The sequence below is a fragment of the Cnephaeus nilssonii genome (assembly GCF_951640355.1).
Source record: "Cnephaeus nilssonii genome assembly, chromosome: 21".
Classification (NCBI taxonomy): Eukaryota; Metazoa; Chordata; class Mammalia; order Chiroptera; family Vespertilionidae; genus Cnephaeus; species Cnephaeus nilssonii.
In genome coordinates this window covers 43,270,665-43,293,599 of record NC_137092.1, presented here as the reverse complement: position 1 = coordinate 43,293,599, position 22,935 = coordinate 43,270,665, and the positions used below count along the sequence as shown (strand labels likewise).

General features: G+C 59.3%; 1 protein-coding gene across 5 annotated transcripts in view; it reads left to right on the top strand.

Annotated features, from left to right (window-relative positions):
• The window catches only part of NOS1AP (nitric oxide synthase 1 adaptor protein), a 126,709-nt gene that overhangs the window by 59,442 nt on the left and 44,332 nt on the right, over positions 1–22,935 (top strand). The window lies entirely within an intron of this gene.

Genomic DNA, 22,935 nt, shown 5'->3' with positions numbered 1-22,935 from the left:
AATGATGAGAGAGAATCATTGATCGGCTGCTTCCTGCACGCCCCCCTGCAGGGGATCGAGCCTGCAACCCGGGCATGGGCCCTGACTGGGATTCGAACGGTGACCTCCTGGTTCCTAGGTTGATGCTCAACCACTGAGCTACGCCGGCCGGATTATTTTTAGTTTTTTGAAGAAACTTCATAGTGTTTTCCACAAGAGCTGAACCAACTTCCATCCCCAGCCACAGTCTATAGGTGCCCTTTTCCACATCCTTGCCAACACTTAGCTTTTTGGCGATAGCTATCCTGTCGGGGCGAGGTTTTATCTCATTGTGGTTTGACTTGTGTTTCCCTGACAACTGGCGATGCTGAGCACCTTCTGTGTGCCTGCGGGCCGTTTGTCTGCCTTCTTTGGAGAAACACCTGGTCAGGCTCTTTGCCCGTTTTTTTCCACTGGGTGAGACGCTTTTTTGCTATTGAGTTAGAGGAGTTTCTTATATAACCGTTAGCAGGTACATGTTTGCAAATGTCTGCTTCCAATTCACAGGTTGCCTTTCCATTTCTGTTGGCTTTCTTTGCTGTGCAGAAGCTTTTTAGTTTGATGGAGTCTTACTTTTTATTTTTTGTTTTTGTTGCCTAAGCTTTTAATGTCATATCCCCAAAAATCATCACCAAGGCCAATATTAAGGATTCCCCCCCTTAATGTTTTCTTCTAGGAATTTTATGGTTTCAGATCTTTAAGCCTTTACTGTATTTTCAGTTGATTTTTTTGAGTATGGGGAATATAAGAGCCCAGTTTGCAAGTGGCTGTCCAGTTTTCCTGACACCATTTATAACAGACTATCTTTTCCCCATTGCATGTTCTTGACACTGTTGTTGAGCATCAGTTGACCATATATGCCTGCGTTTATTTCTCGGCTCTCCATTCTGTGCCGTTTGTCTGTTTCTATGCCAGTATCACACTGTCTTGGCTGCTATAGCCTTGTAATAGAGTTTGAAACCGGGAAGTGTGATACCTCCAGCTTTATTCTTCTTTCTCAAGATTGTTTTGACTATTTGGGGTTATTTGAGGCTCCAAATGAATTCTAGAACTTTCCCCCTTTGCTGCTCACGTCTAGCTCTGAGCTCTCCGAGGAGCACTCCAGCCCGGGGCGGTGCGGGCAAGACCAGCCATGTGCGGCAGTGCCAGTCACCGGTGAGCCCGGAAACGTCCCCTGCACGTCTGTTCCACGACTGCTTTGAGCTCAGGGACATTTCTGGCCCCTGAGCAGTGAGGGTGGAGCAGGCCCAGGGTCCGGGCGGAGCCGGTGTGAGGGGGCCGCGCCTCCCACCGCCCTGCCCTGAGGATCTGGTACAGCTGGGGAGTCGGAGCGCCCTGTTTCCTTAGAAAGGACGTGGTCTGTGCTCAGGGCCCTTGTTCTGTTCCACACACACGGGCACGCCTGCGGCCGCCCACACAGCGTGCGTTTCCTGTGCCGGCGCCCCGGCGCCCCTCTCTGGCACTCAGCCCCTCCGTCCTGCCTTCAACCCCGGCAGTGACCCGGGAGCCGCCGCTCAGGAATTTCTGCATTAAGGGAGGAGACTCCCACTGGCCCTGTGCAGGCCTTTTTGCTGACGGGTTGCTATGGCTGGAGCTGCCGAATCCAAGAAGCTGACCTTTCACCCTCACCTGGTCAGGGGGGGGGGGGGGGGGGGCAGTGAGGACGCCCGGTTCCTGTCCTCACGGTTGACATTCAACTGCCCAATGTGCCGTCACACCTGACTAACTGGGTTGCTTTAACTCCTCTGGATGGATTGTGAGCTTTCTTGACTCTGGCCAGGCTGCCTGGAGTCGGTCCCGGCTGGCAGTGTGCTGCTGGCTTCCCCGGCCGGTGGCCGTGCCGTGTGCTTTGCTGCTGACCCCAGTGCTCCCTGGAAATGCCAGGCCAGAGCCCTGGGGAGGGCAGCCGCTCGCTGTGCGGGAAGGCCGCTTTGTGCTGGGAACGCTGCTGGGGGTCAGAGTGAGCGGGCACAGCACGGCCTCCCGCTCCGCCGCTCTGCTCAGAGCCGACACCAGCCTGAGCCGCACCGGAAGGGCTGGGTCAGGTGGTGGTCCTTTCCCTGTGGAACCCGAGGCTCCTGGCGGGCACAGACGTGGGCCTGACGCCCCTGGGGACGTCAGCCGGCTCCCGGGGGCGCCGGTGCGAGCCCCCTGCAGCTCACCGGCTACTCAACAGGCAGCAGCTCGTCCTGCTCTCCCAGGCTGGGTGCGGGCCCTGCAGCGGGAGGCGGGCACAGGCCCCGCACCGCCCGTCAAGGGGAGAGGAGCAGGCGACGCCGGCAGGGGGCTGGCACTGTGCTCCGGGGGAGATGCGGTCACAGCTCGGGAGCCACAGGCAGAGCGGCTCCAGGGTCGCCTTCTGTTTGGAACGAGGCTCAGAGTCCCTGTCCAGCTCTCACGCCGATGGCCTCCCTGTCCTCCCAGCCGCTCACCTCCTCAGCTGGGAAACCCCGCCTTCCTCCTCACCTCCATGCTGCTCTACCGCGTGCTGGGCCTCCGCCTGGCACTGAGCTCTCCTCCGGGAGCCTGGTCTTTGTTAGTCACAGCCCCGCACGCCTCCCGCCCCGGCCGGCCAGCGCCTGCAGTTCCTCTGAATCCCTAAGGAGTTTGGGGAATGTCACTGTTTCCCCTCCGGTCCACGTGAGCGCGAGCGTGAAAACCAGACAACTTTAAAGTCCAGACCCCGCATTCCTCACCAGTGCTGCTCTCCGCTCCTGGCTCTCCAAGCACCTCTGCCCCCTCCCCCGGGGAGGGCCCCCCGGGGACGCTGGCCTCCGGCAGGTCCGCCCCGGCCTGTGCCCAGGCCTGGTAGGCCCAACTTCTCGGGCTCAAAGGTCCTCAGGGACCTTTGCAATAATTAAAAGATAAAATGACTAAGATTATAAAATATGTCCTTATTGAAAACTTGGAAAAAAGAGGAAAAATAACTCATGGCCTCACCATCAGTGTTTGGTTAGCATGTGGGGTGTTCTCACCAAGTTCCTCTCTCACTTGTGTTCTTTTTTTAAAAAATAGATGTTTTTTTTATTTTAGAGAGGAAGGGAGAGGGAGAGAGAGAAACCTCAATGATGAGAGAGAATCATTGATTGGCTGCCTCCTGCACGCCCCGTACTGGGGATCAAGCCCACAACCTGGGCATATGCTCTGGGCATGGGAATTGATCCATGACCTCTTGGGCCATAGGTTGATGCTCAACCAACCACAAGCCAGGCTCACGTGTGTGTGGTGTTTTTTTTTTAAATAAATCTTTATTGTTCAGATTATAACAATTGTTCCTCTTTTTTCCTCCCATAGCTCCCCTCCACCCGGTTCCCACCCCACCCTCTTCCCTTACCAACCCCCCCGACACTATCCTCATCCATAGGTGTACGATTTTTGTCCAGTCTCTTCCCACACCCCCCACACTCCTTTCCCCCCGAGAATTGTCAGTCCACTCTCTTTCTATGCCCCTGATTCTATTATATTCACCAGTTTATTCTGCTTATCAGATTTTTTATTCACTTGATTTTTAGATTCATTTGTTGATAGATATGTATTTGTTGTTCATAATTTTTATCTTTACCTTTTTCTTCTTCCTCTTCTTAAAGAGTACCCTTCAGCATTTCATATAATACTGGTTTGGTGGTGATGACCTACTTTAGCTTTTTCTTATCTGTGCAGCTCTTTATCTGACCTTCAATTCTGAATGATAGCTTTGCTGGGTAGAGTAATCTTGGTTGTAGGTTCTTGCTATTCATCACTTTGAATATTTCTTGCCACTCCCTTCTGGCCTGCATAGTTTCTGTTGAGAAATCAGCTGACAATCATATGGGTACTCCCTTGTAGGTAGCTAACTGTTTTTCTCTTGCTGCTTTTAATATTCTCTCTTTGTCTTTTGCTCTTGGCATTTTAATTATGATGTGTCTTGGTGTGGTCCTCTTTGGATTCCTTTTGTTTGGGGTTCTGTGCGCTTCCTGGACTTGTAAGTCTATTTCTTTCACCAGGTGGGGGAAGTTTTCTGTCATTATTTCTTCGAATAGGTTTTCAGTATCTTGCTCTCTCTCTTCTTCTGACACCTCCATAATTCTGATGTTGGTACGCTTGAAGTTGTCCCAGAGGCTCCTTACACTATCTTCATATTTTTGGATTCTTTTTGCTTTTTGCTTTTCCGGTTGTGTGTTTTTTGCTTCTTTGTATTTCAAATCTTTGACTTGATTCTTGGGATCCTCTAGTCTGCTGTTGGATCTCTGTATATTATTTTTTATTTCAGTCAGTATATGCTTAATTTCTAGTTGGTTCTTTTTCATATCCTTGAGGGTCTCACTAAATTTATCGGCCTTTTCTAGAAAATTCTTGAAAAACCTTATAACCGTGGTGTTGAACTCTATATCCAGTAGTTTGCTTTCCTCCATTTCTCTCATTTGTGACCTGTTTCTTTGTCTCCACATTTTAGCTGCTTCACTGAGTTGATAGAGTGGCTATGTGCTAGGTGTCCTATAGAGCACAGTGGCTCAGCCTCCCCAGTTACCTGAGGTGGACACTCTTGGTGCACCCCTTTGTGGGCTGTCTTGTTGTTGTTAAGCCTTGATTGTTGTTGGTATCACTGGGAGGAATTGATCTCCAGGCCAATTGGCTGTGAGGATCAGCTGTGTCTACGATGGGAGAACTTCTGTGCTGGAGACACCCTTATGAGACAAGACTTGCTTCAGTGGGGCTTTGGTGCTCACTGAGTCTGCCCCCTGAGTGTGTCCCTTATGGATCTGAGGAGTTGTAATCTGGATGTCCTACTCTGACCCCTGGGTACACTGGCTCTTGGATCTCCAAGGAGGTGCTAATTTAGCCTCTGCCTGAGGCCACCCAGCAGGAGCTACGGAGAGATCTGCAGATTCCTCTTCTTGTTTGGGGTTTGGAGGTGCCCAGATGAGGTCCAGCTGTGAAGCAATGCAAGCTGCTATGAGGCCTTGGGCCTTCTTTTGGATGTTCTGGGTCTCTCTGACTCAGCTGCAGTTTGTTAGGTAAGTTTAGATTTCAAAGGACCAGGCCATTCATATGCAAAAGCCTCTGCACTCAGCTTGGATGGGGCAGAGTCTCAGGGCAGAGCGAACAGCAATGGCTTCCTGTCAGCCCTGCCCTAAGAGGCCCCTGGGTCTCAGTGTCCCACGGTAATCACTGCAAGTACCTCTGAGAGAAAGCCGCCCTCAAGTTCCGCCCGATGCCAGACAGTCCAGTTTCTCCCCATATGAGTCTGGGTCCCCAGAGTCTCGCCCGGAACTGGAGTTCAGAGCAGTTGGGAGCTTGTGTCTCCCTCCCGATTGAGAAAGACAACCGTGTACTCAGTTGCCAGCCCTCTCTGCACACACGCCTCCGTACCTCTGCCTTCTGCACCTCCTCTGAGTCTCATTGTGCTTTTCTCTTCCCTTCTAGTTGTAGAATTTCCACTCAGCCAGCCTTCCTGTGGTTCTGGATGGTGTCCGTTTTGTCTTTTAGTTGTAGTTTTGAAGTGGTTGTGCGAGGCAGCAGTTCAGGTGTTTACCTATGCTGCCATCTTGGTTTCTCCTTACGTGCGTCTTTACCTGGTTGTCACTTGTTCTTCCGCTGCCCTCCTGTCTGAGTCAGTGTCAGCGTGTCCGCCCTCCTTGGGGCAGCAGGGGCAGCCAGGGAGGCCCCCAGCATTCCTCCTCCTCCTCCTCCCGTCCACACTGCTCAGAGCCCATCGACCCAGTGCACCCCGCCCCTGCACTCCCCGGCGCTCGCCCCTCTGCTCTCCACGTCCCTTTCTCATCCTTCCTCACTGCTTTGAGCCACAGTGTCCATGTTCTCTCGCCTGCTGGGGAAGGGGTGTGGCCCGGGTCAGCTCCTGCCCTTCACCAGGCCCGCCTCCCGCCGTGGAGCTGGTCACAGTGCCTGGATCTGAGCCGACAGGCAGCCGCCTGAGAACCTGCACACAGTTGGCAGTCGTGACCACCGAAGAAAATGTTCCGTAGAATTAAAATTGACACGCAGAGAAGTGGCAAGAATTTTGAGAAAAGGCTTATGTTAAGTCAAATAGCATTTAGAACCGTGTATAAATAGACAATCAATTTTGTAATAACCACAAAACACTTACTAAAAACGTAGGAAGGAAATACACCCAAATATTCACAGTGGCTCCCTGCGGGGCAGGGCCCTGGGCATTGAGTCCTCAGTGGGGCCTTTCACCCGGGAAAGAGATGCTGTATAGAGAGGGCCACTCGTCCTAGTAAATATTTAAACACATTTCACCCTCCCAGCCTCTGCGCCTCCCGCTGCCCCCTCCCAGCCTCTGCACCTCCCTCTGCCCCCTCCCAGCCTCTGCGCCTCCCGCTGCCCCCTCCCAGCCTCTGCGCCTCCCGCTGCCCCCTCCCAGCCTCTGCACCTCCCACTGCCCCCTCCCAGCCTCTGCCCCTCCCGCTGCCCCCTCCCAGCCTCTGCACCTCCCTCTGCCCCCTCCCAGCCTCTGCGCCTCCCGCTGCCCCCTCCCAGCCTCTGCGCCTCCCGCTGCCCCCTCCCAGCCTCTGCGCCTCCCGCTGCCCCCTCCCAGCCTCTGCGCCTCCCGCTGCCCCCTCCCAGCCTCTGCGCCTCCCGCTGCCCCCTCCCAGCCTCTGCGCCTCCCGCTGCCCCCTCCCAGCCTCTGCGCCTCCCGCTGCCCCCTCCCAGCCTCTGCGCCTCCCACTGCCCCCTCCCAGCCTCTGCACCTCCCGGGCCTCCCACTGCCCCCTCCCAGCCTCTGCACCTCCCGGGCCTCCCACTGCCCCCTCCCAGCCTCTGCACCTCCCGCTGCCCCCTCCCAGCCTCTGCACCTCCCACTGCCCCCTCCCAGCCTCTGCCCCTCCCGCTGCCCCCTCCCAGCCTCTGCACCTCCCACTGCCCCCTCCCAGCCTCTGTACCTCCCACTGCCCCCTCCCAGCCTCTGCCCCTCCCGCTGCCCCCTCCCAGCCTCTGCACCTCCCGCTGCCCCCTCCCAGCCTCTGCACCTCCCGCTGCCCCCTCCCAGCCTCTGTACCTCCCACTGCCCCCTCCCAGCCTCTGCCCCTCCCGCTGCCCCCTCCCAGCCTCTGTGCCTCCCGCTGCCCCCTCCCAGCCTCTGCCCCTCCCGCTGCCCCCTCCCAGCCTCTGTGCCTCCCGCTGCCCCCTCCCAGCCTCTGCCCCTCCCACTGCCCCCTCCCAGCCTCTGCGCCTCCCACTGCCCCCTCCCAGCCTCTGCGCCTCCCGGGCCTCCCACTGCCCCCTCCCAGCCTCTGCGCCTCCCGGGCCTCCCACTGCCCCCTCCCAGCCTCTGTGCCTCCCGCTGCCCCCTCCCAGCCTCTGCGCCTCCCGCTGCCCCCTCCCAGCCTCTGCACCTCCCGCTGCCCCCTCCCAGCCTCTGCACTTTTGGGCCCACCGGGAGCTCCGTCAAGGCCGGACTGTCAGGAGCCCCTGGTTGGTCTTCAGGCTCGTGGTGCCTGTCAGCAGCGGCACACAGCGGCCCCGGGCAGACCCCAGCTCTGGTGGCCGGGTAGAAGAGACCTGCTCCATTGCATTAAAGCCAGGCCTGTGTGTGTGGCTGTGACTAAAGGGAAAGAGGCCATTGTTAAAAGGTGGTGGCGGTTAACTCCTAGGCCCCCGTCTCCTGGGCCACTGGGGTGGGTGTGCAGGAGGGCTCGCCTGTCACCCCTGCTGACACGAATGTCTCCATGTGCACACACGCCCACACGGTCAGCTCAGCTGAGTGGAGAGTGGAAATGCGGGCTGTGGGAGCTGCATGGGGCATTCGGTGCTGCTCGCTCCTCTGTGGAAAGCAGGGGAGAGCCTGCGGCAGGGGGAGGGTCGGGGAAAATCAGCGGACATTCTATCTCTATGGGAAGCTGTAGACATTGTTGTCTAAAGGACTTGTGTCCAGAATACATACAAGACTCAACACATAATGGTAAGGAAACAGACAACACAGTTAAGAACTGGGCAGCGATTTGAACAGACACTTCAGCAAAGAGGAGACGCAGATGGCAAAAAGGCACACGACAGGGTGTTAGGGCCTCAGTCGTAGGAAAAGGCACATTGAAAGCACAGGGAGCTGCACCAGGAGCTGCAGGGAAGGCTCAGAGGAAGCCTGCCATGCAGGTGTCTGCGGATTCGGGCTCTGGACTCACGCGTGGGTGTGAGATGCACAGCCACTTTAGGGAACAGCTTGGCAGCTTCTTAACCCTTTGCACTCGCTTTTTTCTCGATTCCTTTATTCTAATGCTAACCGTGTCGAATCACACTCGACATCCGAGTGCAAAAGGTTAAAATGCTGAACGCACACCTACCGTGTGATCCAACCACTGCTCCCGGGTATTTTACCGAAGAGAAGCGAGGTGGTGCGCCCTCCCCGAGGCCTGTGCACGTCATGGCGGCTTCCGCTTAACAGGCCACCTGGAAGCAGCCGGGTCCATGAGCAATTGCTTTAGACATGGCTGTGTGAAGGAGGCGCTCTCAATCCTGCGCACTACGTGAGCTGGGCAGAGAAACGGACAGCCTCTGTTTAGGCCCAAATATTGACAGCTGTAAAAAAGCTTTTATTGATTTTAAGGGAGAGGAGGGGAGAGAAAACATCCAACGGCTGCCTCCTGCACGCCCCCTACTGGGGATCCAGCCCACAACCTGCGTGTGTGCCCTGACCCTGACCGGGAATCGAACCGGTGACCTTTTGGTGCACAGGACGAAGCTCAACCAACTGAGCCACACCGGCCGGGGCCCTGGCCTCCTTTTGAGAGTGTCAGTGTCGTTGGAGTGCGTGCTGAGTGGCGAGTGGTGACCCCTCTCTCTCAGCCGGGCAGGCTGCTTCAGTGACGACAGTGATGCTGGGTTCCTCAGACCCCGCACCGGCTCCGCGGGGCGCTGTGTTTACACCGGCATTGAAACATTTGGGGCCGCGATGTCATTGGCCCTGGGAGCTCTCAACGACGACAGCCACAGGCCCTTGTGGCTACAGTTCTTCCCGCAGAGTCCAGGGTGGAGCCAGGACAGAGCAGCTTCCAGGGGGTGGGTGCTCAGCTCCTGCCCAGAAACAGCCGGGCTCTGTGACGTGCGGGTGGTTGAGACTTGCTTTGGAATTCATTTTAAATGTATAATCTTTTTTTTTTAAAGTTATTTTTATTGATTTCAAAGAGGAAGGGAGAGGGAGAGAAATAAACCTCAATAATGAGAGAGAATCATTGATCGGCTGCCTCCTGCACACCCCACACTGGGGATTGAGCCTGCAACCTGGGCATGTCCCCTGACCGGGAATCGAACTGTGACCTCCTGGTCCATAGGTGGGCACTCAACCACTGAGCCACACCGGCTGGGCTTAATTTATCATCTTTTTTGAGCTACTGACAGGTGTTAGGCCTTGGGATCCACGTGAGGAAGAAGACAGTCTAGTCCTGTCTTTCAAGATCTCACCTTCACGACATGTAAATGCACAGGGACATGCGGAGGGCGGGCGGCGTGCAGGGCGGGCGGCGAGGAGGGCGGGCGGAGCGGCGGAGATGGTCACGGTGCTGCTGGCAGAGCTCAGGGCCGGGGCCTTGTGAAGAGCCAGACGCTGCGGGTCCTCCCTCGATGCCTTGGCCGGGCAGGGTGCCCGGCACATGTGCCCAGGTTCCTAGGAAGCTGCCATCTTGCTGCACAGCGAGTGCTGGGCCAAGATGCCCACGATTTGATAGTCAAGAGGGTCAAGAGCAACGGTTTCTGGCAGGATCTCTCCGACTCGGCGCTTGACCCTGGACAGGTCATTACTGGGTCTCTTGGCCTCCATCTCCCGACTGACGTGAGAGGCTGGAGCCTGTCAGTGGTCGGTGGGAGGCCGGGGCTGCGTGTCACGGGAGGCCGGAGCCTGTCGGTGGTCGGTGGGAGGCTGGGGGCTGCGTGTCACGGGAGGGCTGGAGCCTGTCGGTGGTCGGTGGGAGGCTGGGGGCTGCGTGTCACGGGAGGGCTGGAGCCTGTCGGTGGTCGGTGGGAGGCTGGGGGCTGCGTGTCACGGGAGGGCTGGCAGCATGGGGGTGGCCAGCACCCCCGCGGGAGAGACCTGTCTCAGTGAGGCAGCCGGACGGTGTGGGCAGTGTGTGGGGTCAGGGGTGTCCGAGGCTCTGAGGCCGCTTCCTGGGAACGGGTTTAATGCGAAAGCAAACGTGAGTCCTACGCGCCGGGACATTCCCGATGGCGTGCTCTTGGTCGGCGCTAAGTTCCCGGAGCTCATCAGGAGCGGCCTCCACAGGAGCCCGGGGCCTGGCCCGGGGGTCAGCTGCGCCGCCGTCCGTGATGGAGGGGCGCTGCTGTCCTGCCCCCCTGCCCGACGCACCAGGATCGAGGGGTCCCCGTGCGCAGAGGCGCCGTGGGAACCTGTCAGGAGCTGAACCTCAGTTTCTCCTCCCCGTCCATCGCACCGGACGCCTCCTAGTCGGACTGGGCCCCTCTCCGGGCGGGTGTGGGGACAGGTCCTGGGGCAGCTTTGCGGTGCGCATTCCGTGAGACGTGGTCCAGACGTTTTCTTCCTCCAGGGCGTGAGCAGCGTGGGACTTTCTGGGCCGGTCGCGGGGAAGGTCGTTTCTCCTCTCGTTCGCTTTCCGGGCTCTGGGTCTTCCCGGCTCCCGATCTCCACCCCGGAGATGCCGGGTGTGGTTCCGGGCCTGCGGGCCGTCCCTTCCCTCCATCCCCACCTCCCCCCCCACCCACTGGCCTCCTCCGTCACAACAGCGGCTTGTTCCCCAGGAAACACAACCCCGGACGGCTGCGGGCGGGGAAGGGTCTGGTCCCGCCCGGATCCTGCGCGGCCTCAGAGTCCATCTTGCCACCCGGACTCTTCGCGTCGCAGTGGTTGTCGGGTTCCAGCTGTTTTCCAAACAGAAAGTTGATGACAAGGGATTCGTCATCGAAGTCAAGCCTTCGCTAATATGGTGTGCGTTTTAGGTAGCCGACACCGTGTGCCAGGCGTGGGCTGTCCTTGGTGCAGCTTACCACGTGGAGCGGCAGGCATCCCTGTCCCCACGGAACGGAAGAGGCCACGGAGACTGAGGCTGCACGTGCTTAGTCCCGAGGCTGACCTTCATATCTGACCTTCAGACTTGATGCTGAGCGGCCTGTGTGCGTTTCTGTTATTTACAGACTTTTCTGCTCACCTGCGAGCTGCTCTCGCCGGAGTCCGAGGTGAGCTGTGGACGGTGGGTGCTCCGCGGCCGCCGCAGTCACAGGGCCTCCCGGGCCTCCCTCCTGGAGTCTCAGCAGGGAGGGGGCGAGCCACCGGCGTGGGTTTCCCGTGGCCCCGCAGCATCACCGTGGCTCGGGCCACGTGGAGACCCACACACACGTCTCTCTGGAGAGCCTAGGACCAGCAGACGGGGGAGGTTATTGTGGGTGCCACTCAACTAACTCACCCCACTTCCACCAACACAAACGGTAGGCGCGCAGCACTCACCTCGCTCACTCGCTGTGGAGTCCGAGGCCTCCTCACACACGCCAGACTCGTCTTCAGGGCGTCCCCTAATGCGTCTTCTCTGTCCGGACTTAAATTCATCTCTTCTAGTTTCCTTCTCCATCAACACTCCCCCACCCCCGCCTTCCATCACAGGGTGATGGACAATGGACGTAGCAACAGTTCCTATGGTAACGGCGTCCGAGCCGGCTCCGTGGAGAGCTGCATAAAGGCCTCCATCTCCAGACCGGCCGTGCAGCTGGAGGCCGCGCAGGCTGTCCGGGCGTGGCCTCCGGTTCCCTTTGGCTCCCCGGGGCCGTGGCGCTTTGGGTAGAGACTTGGATTCCACTCAGCGTGGGGGTTGGTGGGCGTGGGAGTGCGTTTCTCAGCTCAGCCCGTGGCCGGGTCACTGTCTCGGTCCAGCAGCGGAAGCCCAGCCGATCCCGCCAGGCTCCTACCGCGAGTGCAGACCCGGTGAGCTGGCCACGCTGCCATGCCTGAGGAGAAGCCGGGGCAGGACACTGGGAGCTGCTGGCCGCTCTGCCTGTGCCCTGCGGACGCACCGGTTCCTCAGACGAGGCAGGCGGCTCCGGCAGCCAAGACGACGAGCCTCTGGTCGGTCCGGAAGGCACAGGGTTCCACGGGCCCCGTGGCCACAGGCATCTTCACACACAGGCCATCGCCGTTCTCTTGCTGCTCTAATAGGAGCTTCTGATGAAATATTTGCATTCTAGTCTCTCATTTTTTAAAGTCAGGGCCTCACGGGGCTGGGCTTTCCAGTGACCAGTGGTTGGGAACGATCCCGGTCGTCCTGGTGTGAATGGTGAACAGGGCCCTTCCATGTGGCTAACAGCCCTCCAGCATGCACCAGGCTGACGCTACAAGTGTTGACACTTTTCACCCGGAAATACTCTGAATGTTGTAGCCGATGGGCCAGAATCCACCAGGCGCCCGAGCTGCTCCCAGGAGCGCAGGCAGCTCCCAGCGTGGCTCGGTGCGGGTGTGGGGCCGGGGGGTCACCTTTGAGGATTGCTAACAGGACTCACCGGGACGATGCCCTGAACGCAGTGGCCGAAGGCTTTGAAGTGAGCTCCCAGGCAGTGCGTGTGGAGGAGCAGGGAGGGAGCCGAGCGTGTGTCCGGGGGGTGGGGGTGGGGACAGAGCTCTCCTTGCTGCCAGGAGGGACAAGCATGTTGGTCATTTGCAGGCCGGACCTGAGGCCTGCGTGGCCGTGAAGGCGTTCCCCGCCGAGGCTGGTCCCTGCGTGGCTGCAGGAGAGGCTGAGGCGCAGCATAGTTCATTGTGCACGCAGGTCACGGCCAGAGACCTCGGTGACCCGGGACCTGGTGCCGACACCGTCTGCAGAGGGGCGCTGGGGTCCTCCTGCAGGGGAGAAGCCGAGGCGGAGGAGTCCCGGCTCCTGCTGCTGGCAACCCGGTGCGGGGTTTGGATCCAGATCCTGCTCCAGCCCTTGTTCTGCCCGCTCTTCTTGCTTCCCCTCAGGGAGGCTCTCTGTGGTCCATTTCCACTGGACATTCCGAGCGGGTGCCAAACGCTCTTCCTCTGGCGCCTGTAGAAGTGGTCAGAGCTCCGGGCTCCCGAGTGCTCCACCGATAACACTCCCCCCACGTGCTCCCCTGATAACACTCCTCCCCCCACGTGCTCCCCCGATAACACTCCCCCCACGTGCTCCCCCGATAACACTCCTCCCCCCACGTGCTCCCCCAATAACACTCCTCCCCCGACGTGCTCCCCCAATAACACTCCTCCCCCCACGTGCTCCCCCGATAACACTCCCCCCCACGTGCTCCCCCAATAACACTCCCCCCATGTGCTCCCCCGATAACACTCCTCCCCCCACGTGCTCCCCCGATAACACTCCTCCCCCCACGTGCTCCCCCGATAACACTCCTCCCCCCACGTGCTCCCCCGATAACACTCCTCCCCCCACGTGCTCCCCCAATAACACTCCTCCCCCCACGTGCTCCCCCGATAACACTCCTCCCCCCACGTGCTCCCCCGATAACACTCCTCCCCCCACGTGCTCCCCCGATAACACTCCTCCCCCCACATGCTCCCCAGATAACACTCCTCCCTCCATGTGCTCCCCCGATAACACTCCTCCCCCCACGTGCTCCCCAGATAACACTCCTCCTCCTGACGTGCTGCCCCAATAACACTCCTCCCCTCCATGTGCTCCCCCGATAACACTCCTCCCCTCCACGTGCTCCCCCAATAACACTCCTCCCCTCCACGTGCTCCCCCGATAACACTCCTCCTCCTGACGTGCTCCCCCAATAACACTCCTCCTCCTGACGTGCTGCCCCAATAACACTCCTCCCCTCCACGTGCTCCCCAGATAACACTCCTCCCCTCCACGTGCTCCCCCAATAACACTCCTCCCCTCCACGTGCTCCCCCGATAACACTCCTCCTCCTGACGTGCTCCCCCAATAACACTCCTCCCCCGACGTGCTCCCCCGATAACACTCCCCCCACGTGCTCCCCCAATAACACTCCTCCCCTCCACAGGCTCCCCAGATAACACTCCTCCCCCCAGGTGCTCCCCCGATAACACTCCTCCCCTCCACGTGCTCCCCAGATAACACTCCTCCTCCTGACGTGCTCCCCCGATAACACTCCTCCCCCCACAGGCTCCCCAGATAACACTCCTCCTCCTGACGTGCTCCCCCGATAACACTCCTCCCCCCACATGCTCCCCAGATAACACTCCTCCCTCCATGTGCTCCCCCGATAACACTCCTCCCCTCCACAGGCTCCCCAGATAACACTCCTCCTCCTGACGTGCTCCCCCGATAACACTCCTCCTAACGTGCTGCCCCGATACTCCTCCCCCCACGTGCTCCCCAGATAATACTCCTCCTCCTGACGTGCTGCCCAGATAACACTCCTCCCCCGACGTGCTCCCCCGATAACACTCCTCCCCCGATGTGCTCCCCCGATAACACTCCTCCCCCGACGTGCTCCCCAGATAACACTCCTCCTCCTGACGTGCTGCCCCGATAACACTCCTCTCCTCCACGTGCTCCCCAGATAACACTCCTCCCCTCCACGTGCTCCCCCGATAACACTCCTCCCCCCACGTGCTCCCCCGATAACACTCCTCCCCCAACGTGCTCCCCCGATAACACTCCTCCCCCCACGTGCTCCCCAGATAACACTCCTCCTCCTGACGTGCTCCCCAGATAACACTCCTCCCCCGACGTGCTCCCCAGATAACACTCCTCCCTCCACGTGCTCCCCAGATAACACTCCTCCTCCTGACGTGCTGCCCCGATAACACTCCTATCCTCCACATGCTCCCCCAATAACACTCCTCCCCCCACGTGCTCCCCAGATAACACTCCTCCTCCTGATATCCTCCCCCAATAACACTCCTCCCCCGACGTGCTCCCCAGATAACACTCCTCCTCCTGACGTGCTGCCCCGATAACACTCCTCCCCCGACGTGCTCCCCAGATAACACTCCTCCCTCCACGTGCTCCCCTGATAACACTCCTCCCCCCACGTGCTCCCCAGATAACACTCCTCCCCCCACGTGCTCCCCAGATAACACTCCTCCTCCTGACGTGCTGCCCCGATAACACTCCTCTCCTCCACGTGCTCCCCAGATAACACTCCTCCTCCTGATATCCTCCCCCAATAACACTCCTCCCCCGACGTGCTCCCCAGATAACACTCCTCCTCCTGACGTGCTGCCCCGATAACACTCCTCTCCTCCACGTGCTCCCCAGATAACACTCCTCCTCCTGACATGCTCCCCCAATAACACTCCTCCCCTCCATGTGCTCCCCAGATAACACTCCTCCCTCCACGTGCTCCCCAGATAACACTCCTCCTCCTGATATCCTCCCCCAATAACACTCCTCCCCCGACGTGCTCCCCAGATAACACACCTCCTCCTGACATGCTGCCCCGATAACACTCCTCCCCCCACATGCTCCCCAGATAACACTCCTCCCTCCACGTGCTCCCCAGATAACACTCCTCCCTCCACATGCTCCCCAGATAACACTCCTCCCCCCACGTGCTCCCCGATAACACTCCTCCCCGACATCTCCCCCGATAGCACCCCTCCTCTGAGGGGCCGCCAGAGCTGCAGGGGTTAGCTCTGTCAGGTCCTGGTGACCTTCCGGAGCATCCTGCGGCGGCCCCTGCTCTCCTGTCGGGGCCTGTCGGTGCAATGGGCACTGGGGTCGGCACCACCCTGTGCTCGCCTGGTGCCGCGGGCCCTGGTCCAGCCGAGTCACACCCTCCCCAACACGCGTCTCCTCCCTCAGCCCTCTACTGGTTCATGCAGGAGAGGGATTTCAGATGGGGTCATTAGCTGATGAAGCCTTTATTTTAAAAAAATATATTTTATTGATTTCAGAGAGGAAGAGAGAGGGCGAGAGAGAGAGAAATATCAATGATGAGAGAGAATCACTGATTGGCAGCCTCCTGAACACCTCCTTCTGGTAATCGAGCCCACAACCTGGGCATGTGCCCTGACCTCCTGGGTCATAGGGCCACGCTCAAACCCTGAGCCCGCTGGCTGGTGGGTGAAGCCTTTTTCTCGGGAGAGGCGATGCGCTGCTCTGCGCTACCCACGCTCTTGGATCTCCTGTGTCGTGATCCTGGCTGCTGTGCGCAGGTGCTGGTCAGGGCAGGAGTCCCAGCTGCGGGGAGACTGGGCTCAGGCCTCGGGTGGCGAGCAGGTCAGGTGGCCCTGAGGAGAAGGACCTCTGCAGTGTCCAGGTCACTGCGTGGATGTCACTTCATAAACGGACGCAAACCGTGCCAGCACTTCCTTCCTGTGGGGGCCCCTGGGCAGATGTCAGGGTGAGACCAGGGAGGCGGAGCACGGAGTGGACCGGGACAGAGGTGAGGACGGGCCAGTGTGAGCGTCGGGATGTGCGGCTCTGCTGTCCTGAGGGGGCCATCACAGCTCCTCCTACCTGGCTTCCGGGTGACCTTAACCCAATGGTTCCCAACTTCCTAATGCCGCGGCCTTCCATACAGCTCCTCATGGTGTGGTGACCCCAACCTCCCTAACGCCGCGACCCTTCCATACAGCTCCTCACGGTGTGGTGACCCCAACCTTCCTAACGCCGCGGCCCTTCCATACAGCTCCTCATGGTGTGGTGACCCCCAACCTTCCTAATGCCGCAGCCCTTCCATACAGATCCTCATGGTGTGGTGACCCCAACCTCCCTAACGCCGCGGCCTTCCATACAGATCCTCATGGTGTGGTGACCCCAACCTCCCTAACACCGCGGCCCTCCATACAGCTCCTCATGGTGTGGTGGCCCCAACCTCCCTAACGCCGCGGCCTTCCATACAGCTCCTCATGGTGTGGTGACCCCAACCTCCCTAACACCGCGGCCTTCCATACAGCTCCTCATGGTGTGGTGACCCCAACCTCCCTAACGCCGCGGCCCTTCCATACAGCTCCTCATGGTGTGGTGACCCCAACCTTCCTAACGCCGCGGCCTTCCATACAGCTCCTCATGGTGTGGTGACCCCAACCTTCCTAACGCCGCGGCCCTTTAATACAGCTCCTCATGGTGTGGTGACCCCAACCTTCCTAACGCCGCGGCCTTCCATACAGCTCCTCATGGTGTGGTGACCCCAACCTTCCTAACGCCGCGGCCCTTTAATACAGCTCCTCATGGTGTGGTGACCCCAACCTTCCTAACGCCGTGACCCTTTAATACAGCTCCTCGTGGTGTGGTGACCCCAACCTTCCTAACGCCGCGGCCTTCCATACAGCTCCTCATGTGGTGGTGACCCCAACCTCCCTAACGCCGCGGCCCTTCCATACAGCTCCTCATGGTGTGGTGACCCCAACCTTCCTAACGCCGCGACCCTTCCATACAGCTCCTCATGGTGTGGTGACCCCAACCTCCCTAACGCCGCGGCCTTCCATACAGCTCCTCATGTGGTGGTGACCTCCAACCATAAAATTATTTTCGTTGCTACTTCATAACTGTAATTTTGCTACTGTTATGAATCATAATGTAAATATCTCTGTTTTCCCATGGTCTTAGGCGACCCTGCTAGCGGTTCTCAACCTGTGGGTCGTGAAAATTAGTTATGAAGTAGCAACAAAAACAATTTTATGGCTGGGGGTCACCACACCATGAGGAGCTGTATGGAAGGGCCGCGGCGTTAGGAAGGTTGGGGTCACCACACCGTGAGGAGCTGTATGGAAGGGTCGCGGCGTTAGGAAGGTTGGGGTCACCACAACATGAGGAGCTGTATGGAAGGCCGCGGCGTTAGGGAGGTTGGGGCCACCACACCATGAGGAGCTGTATGGAAGGCCGCGGCGTTAGGGAGGTTGGGGTCACCACACCATGAGGAGCTGTATGGAAGGCCGCGGCGTTAGGGAGGTTGGGGTCACCACACCATGAGGATCTGTATGGAAGGGCTGCGCGTTAGGAAGGTTGGGGTCACCACACCGTGAGGAGCTGTATGGAAGGGCCGCGGCGTTAGGAAGGTTGGGGTCACCACACCATGAGGAGCTGTATGGAAGGCCGCGGCGTTAGGAAGGTTGAGAACCACTGCCATGGTCGTGTCCTCCTTCCCAAAGGTCTTCGTTCCACTCGCGCTCCCGGGAGCCTCAGGGTGCTGGCGGCCGGCCAGACAACCATGCTGATGGGGGCGGGGGGGAGAGCTGACTCACTGCTCTCTGACCAGAGCGTGTGAAGCGACCCTCTCTCAGGGCCACGTGGTTCGCCCCACCCTGCCAGGTGGCCCTCACCTCTGTGGGCCCACCCTCCTCTCAGACACACGGAGACCAACGTGTGGCTTTTTCGTGGAATGACAGTGTCTCTCGTCTCTGAAGAGCAGAGCCATTTCTCCTGGGGTCTTGGGTCCCTTGTGCATTGGCCTGCGCTGAGGACTTGGCTGTGTCACCTGTCGCCTCGTGCCAGGCGAAGCTGCTTGTGGCTGTGCCTGACGTGGGAGCCCTCTCTCCACGGTCCTTCCGCTATTCACTTCTCTTCTTGCTCCAGAGCACGAGTCGGTGCAGCTGGCTCTTGTTCAGCCTTCCCCGGCAATCGGTCAGGAATGTTGGGTCCCAGGGCTGAAGGGCCCCACTGGAGGGGCAGGGAGCATCGAGATGATACAAACTCAGCTCAGGCCTCAGCCCCGACAGCTGCCACAGAGCCTCTGGTTGAGGAGAGTTTCGGAGGGAGCTGACGGGAGCTGGCCCAAAGCCGGGGGCCGGGAGGGCAGTGGCTGGTTTCTCTGTGGGAATCTTCCTGTAAGCTCAGCCGGAGGTGGCGCACGGGCAGGAAGGAGCACAGGGTGCTGTCTGGCGCAGGTGTGGCGGGTGGTGGGGGGCCCGGAGCCACCGTGCTGCCGTGGTCTCCGTGGCTGGCATCCTGGCGCCGTCGTCGCTCCACATCTTCTCCTGGCCGTGCCGCCTCTCTCTTGTCTGGATTTCAGACAGGACAGTTGTCCGTTCTGTCCAGGTCGATTACCTTGTTTGGTTACTTCAGAGCTGGCTGTGCACTGCCCTGGCTGCCTCCCAGCCTCGTTTCTGACCTCACCCGTGCCCGTTTCCTGCGGAGGATGCGGGCTGTTTGCACTCGTGAGCTCTGCAGGTGGGTCTGGGGGCCACTGCGCCCAGCCTCCCAGCCCTCTGCACCCCCTTCCTGGTCTCCCTGCCAATCCCTGGCCCCCCGTCCCCTTCATCACAGTGTTTATGACGCTGGGCCAGGATGGTCACACACCTGTCTTTCTCGCGTGTCTGTGGCCTGTGAGATCAGGGACCACATCTCCCTGCTTTTCGCATGCTCTGTGGTAAAGAATGACTCCCTGTCTCCCTCCTGGACCGTGTGGGGTGCGGGTGCTGCTGGGAGAGTTGATTCAGTGCAGCCCAGATGCTGGAGGCATCGGGTGCTATCTGGTCTACCCTCTCCCCACTGAGTGCACCTCTGCTCCCCTCAGAGCTACTTTCCTACCTTGGTTTGTCTCCAGGTGGACACCTCAGTGGTCCCATGTCTCATATCCACGACTCACTCGCAGCTCGAGGCGTGTCTGCCCCCAGGCCAGGCCCACGAGGTCTGCACAGAGAGCCTGCAGGTGGTGCCTGCCTGACCCTGTTGCAGGGCCGGCTGACTTCCGACGGGGGTGATGTTCCGACATTCTGACGGGGATGACGTTCCGATGGCTGACGTTCTGATGTTGGCGCTCCTCCCGCCATCTCTATTTCTTACCTGCTCCCTGAGTGTGAGGTGGTGGTGGTGGGTGCCCTCGAACAAGTCTGCCATGTGCTGAGTCGGGTGTAAAGCCTGCCGGGTTTGGCACAGGTCAGTGACGAAGGAAGATCCAGGGGGTGGGGGTGTAGGTGACGAAGGTCCCCTGGGGACCTTCCCTCCGCCTGTGAGCCTTGTGGTTTCGGTCTCCCCAGGGCTCAAGGCGGGAAGGGACAACTGGCAGCCCGAGGGTCTCTGCCTGGAACAGGCTCTGGGTGTGCCCTCGTGGCCGAGCACACACGCACGGACGCTCACCCTTCCTGAGCTGGGTGTGCGTGACTGCCTTGAGCTGTGTCCGGTGTTTGGAGAGAATCTCTCACATCCAGAAAGGCACCCGAGCTGGTTCGGAGTTGCCGCCGGACAGAATGATAGCACGTGGAGGCCTGTGTGGACGTCTCCGTGAGACACGGTGGTTCAGGCTCTGGGACGGGGACCGAGGAGGACCAGTGTCCGCGTCCGTCTCCGGAGCTTTTGCTTCCGTGGCTCTGAACGTGTCTTGTTCCAGTTCTACCTGAGCTGTGTCCAACTTCAAAAATATGGTTCCCTCGTCCCGTGCCACACGCACGGCTTGTTCTTTCGTTTTCTTGTGGAATTTGACTGCATCTGAGATTGTTTTTCTTTCTTAGTTGAATGCCAAAAGTCATTAACACTTACTTGCAATTATGTTAAGTTCTCAGCATATAAACACGTGAAGTCAAAGGCTTTTAAAGGGTTTTAGAAAGCATTAGACATGGACGTGCATGCGGACTGGGCGCAGTGATTCTCTGGAGCGCGCCGGCGGCACAAAGCAGAGGGGTCACGCTCAGAAAGAAACGGCACGCTTGCCTTCATTCCCATCTGTCTGTGATTTCTGCACTTGTGACTGTGTTTTCCCGCTAAGAAATGAAGGCCCCTGAACTCAGCCTGTGGGTCCCCAGTCCCCAGCGTGCGTGGCCCAGCGGCCTCGTGCAGGTCTGTCCCTCGGGGTCCCTGTGGCTACCCCCTTTGAAAATGTGGCGATTTGGTTTCCATGGAAGCAGTGGTGGGAGGTGTGAATGGGGCTCAGTGACCACGAAAGTCTCTCCCGGCCAGCGAGGGCCTGGCCTTCCCTGTGAAGCTGCCACTGGGCCGTGTCCCAGCACTGGCTGGGCGGAGACACCAGGGCTGGGAGGCGGCCGGGAGGTGGGGACAAGGAGCTGGGGAGCTGGGAGACGCTGGCGTCCAGCCACGTTCTCACTGTTGCTCGCGCGCATGTGTGCGCTCCTGGCACCTCCCCTCGTGGCCTCGCTCGGCAGTTCCAGGGCAGCCCGGGCACCGCTCAGACCAGGCCCTGGGCCTTGGTCTTCCTGGTCGTTGTTCCAGGACTTGCTGGCTTTGTCCCCGCAGTTTGGGCCCTGCGGGCTTTATCTGTCCTTGCTGTGGGGCTCGGGCTGGCAAAGTGGGCGCGTGAGGTTGGCCTGGCCGCGCTGGGGAGAGAGCAGACTGTTGGCACAGACTCCAGGGCGAGGCTGCCTGAGCCGCCGAGCGTGGCACCGCCTGTTTGTTCCTCAGCCCCAGCAAGCCCGAGCCGACCCGCTCCTCTCCTGCGGGACACAGGTGCTTCCTCCCAGCACACCTGCCCCCCGAGCAGCGAGGCTGGGAAGAGGGAGGCCTAGTCCCGAGAACCTGGCTCTGCTTCCCTCTCTCCGTCTCTGGTCCCTTCCCCTCGGGGCAGAGAGCACGCTTACCGGGCAGGCGTGATGGCTGTGACACACGGGATTTGACTACATGGGCATTTCAGAAATCCGTTTCCTTCCACTTCTGTGGTTGGCAGCAGAACCACAACTTGGTTGGAGAGGGTTGGTGACACCTGGCCTTTGTCCGGTTGGAGAGCCCAGGCTGCTTGGGCCTCCTGTGGCCCCTCCTCTCGAAGGCTGTGCCTAGCACCCCGGCTGCGAGGAGGGGACTCCTGTGCGGCTCCGTCCCTGGGACTCGGGTGTGCCCTCCAGTCGTGCTTCTCCACGGGGTCCCTGCTTCCCACAGACCCGGCGTGCGCACAGTCACCTTCAAGCTGCTTCCAGTTCCGAAAGGAACTTTAGTTGCATTTTGAGTTTTTAAGATGCGGGTATTTAAACACTTGGCCAAGTTGTCAAAATGCAAGCTGTAGAAATAGTTAAGGTTTTAGGTACACAGGTGAGGAGCTGGCAGGGTCCAGCCTCTTGCTAGCCGTGGGTGAGGGATCTTGGTTTACAAAGGGTCCTAGAGACAATGAAACTGGCGGGGAGGTGGCCAAAGAGTTGGTTACCACAGGGCCTTCTAGAAACCGAGATGGGCGAGGGCCTGGTTCATGGGCACCTGCTTCCAAGACCAGGAAGGTGGCGCGGTGCCTGCAGTATTGCACTTCTGACTGCTGCTGGGCTTTGTTGCCCCGGAAGGGGAAGAAGAGGATGGAGAGGAGACGATGGCACAGCCGAGCACTGGCCCGTTCAGCGGAGACGGGTGGATGGGATAGACTGGAGCCAGGGTTAAGCTGAGCTCGTAAAGCCACAGCAGTAAGAGTCACAGCCCAGGGCGGCCAGGGCTTCTCATGAGATTATCTCGGTGGGGGCATTAGGTCCATTCCTATCAACACACTAATGAGAAATTATTAGGTCTTAGAGGCACGGGCGACAAGCCGGAGGCCCCTTACCAACTCGGGTGCTGGCAATTGGGAAGGGCTGGGGAGGAGGGCCTGCGGGCTGCAGCGCAGGTCTCGGCTCTGGGACCCGTTTTATTATTTTTAATGTGTAACCCAGATGTCTGATAAGGGAGTTTGGCAGGTGAGTTTGTTAGGTAGACACACCAAGGTGGGGACCAGGTGAAAATGGGTAGGTGCTCAGAATGAGGTGCAGGGAGGAGGATGTAGAATTCTGCCACCATTGTGCGTGTGTGCACAGCACAGGAAGTGGGCCCTGTGACAGGACTGTGACAGAGTGGGGCCGCGCCGTCTGCAGTGTGGGCGCTGGGCTGTGCTTAGAGGGGCTCAGAGGGGGGACTGAGGCAGGACCGTCGCTGGTCAGGTTTCTGAAGACTCTCCGCCCAGGCCTTTAGCTGACTGACAGGCTGTGGGAGACCCACCTGCAGATGGGGGACTTGGGAATGGGACTGCAGAGAGCGACGGCATTCATGACCTTCCGTGTGTGCCGCCCAAGGGCAGGCGGTCCACGCCGGGTCTTCCCGAGGCCCGAGTCGCCTGGCTGACAGTGGGAGTAAAACCGCTGGCGGAGTCGCTGAGGGACGGCTCTGGGTG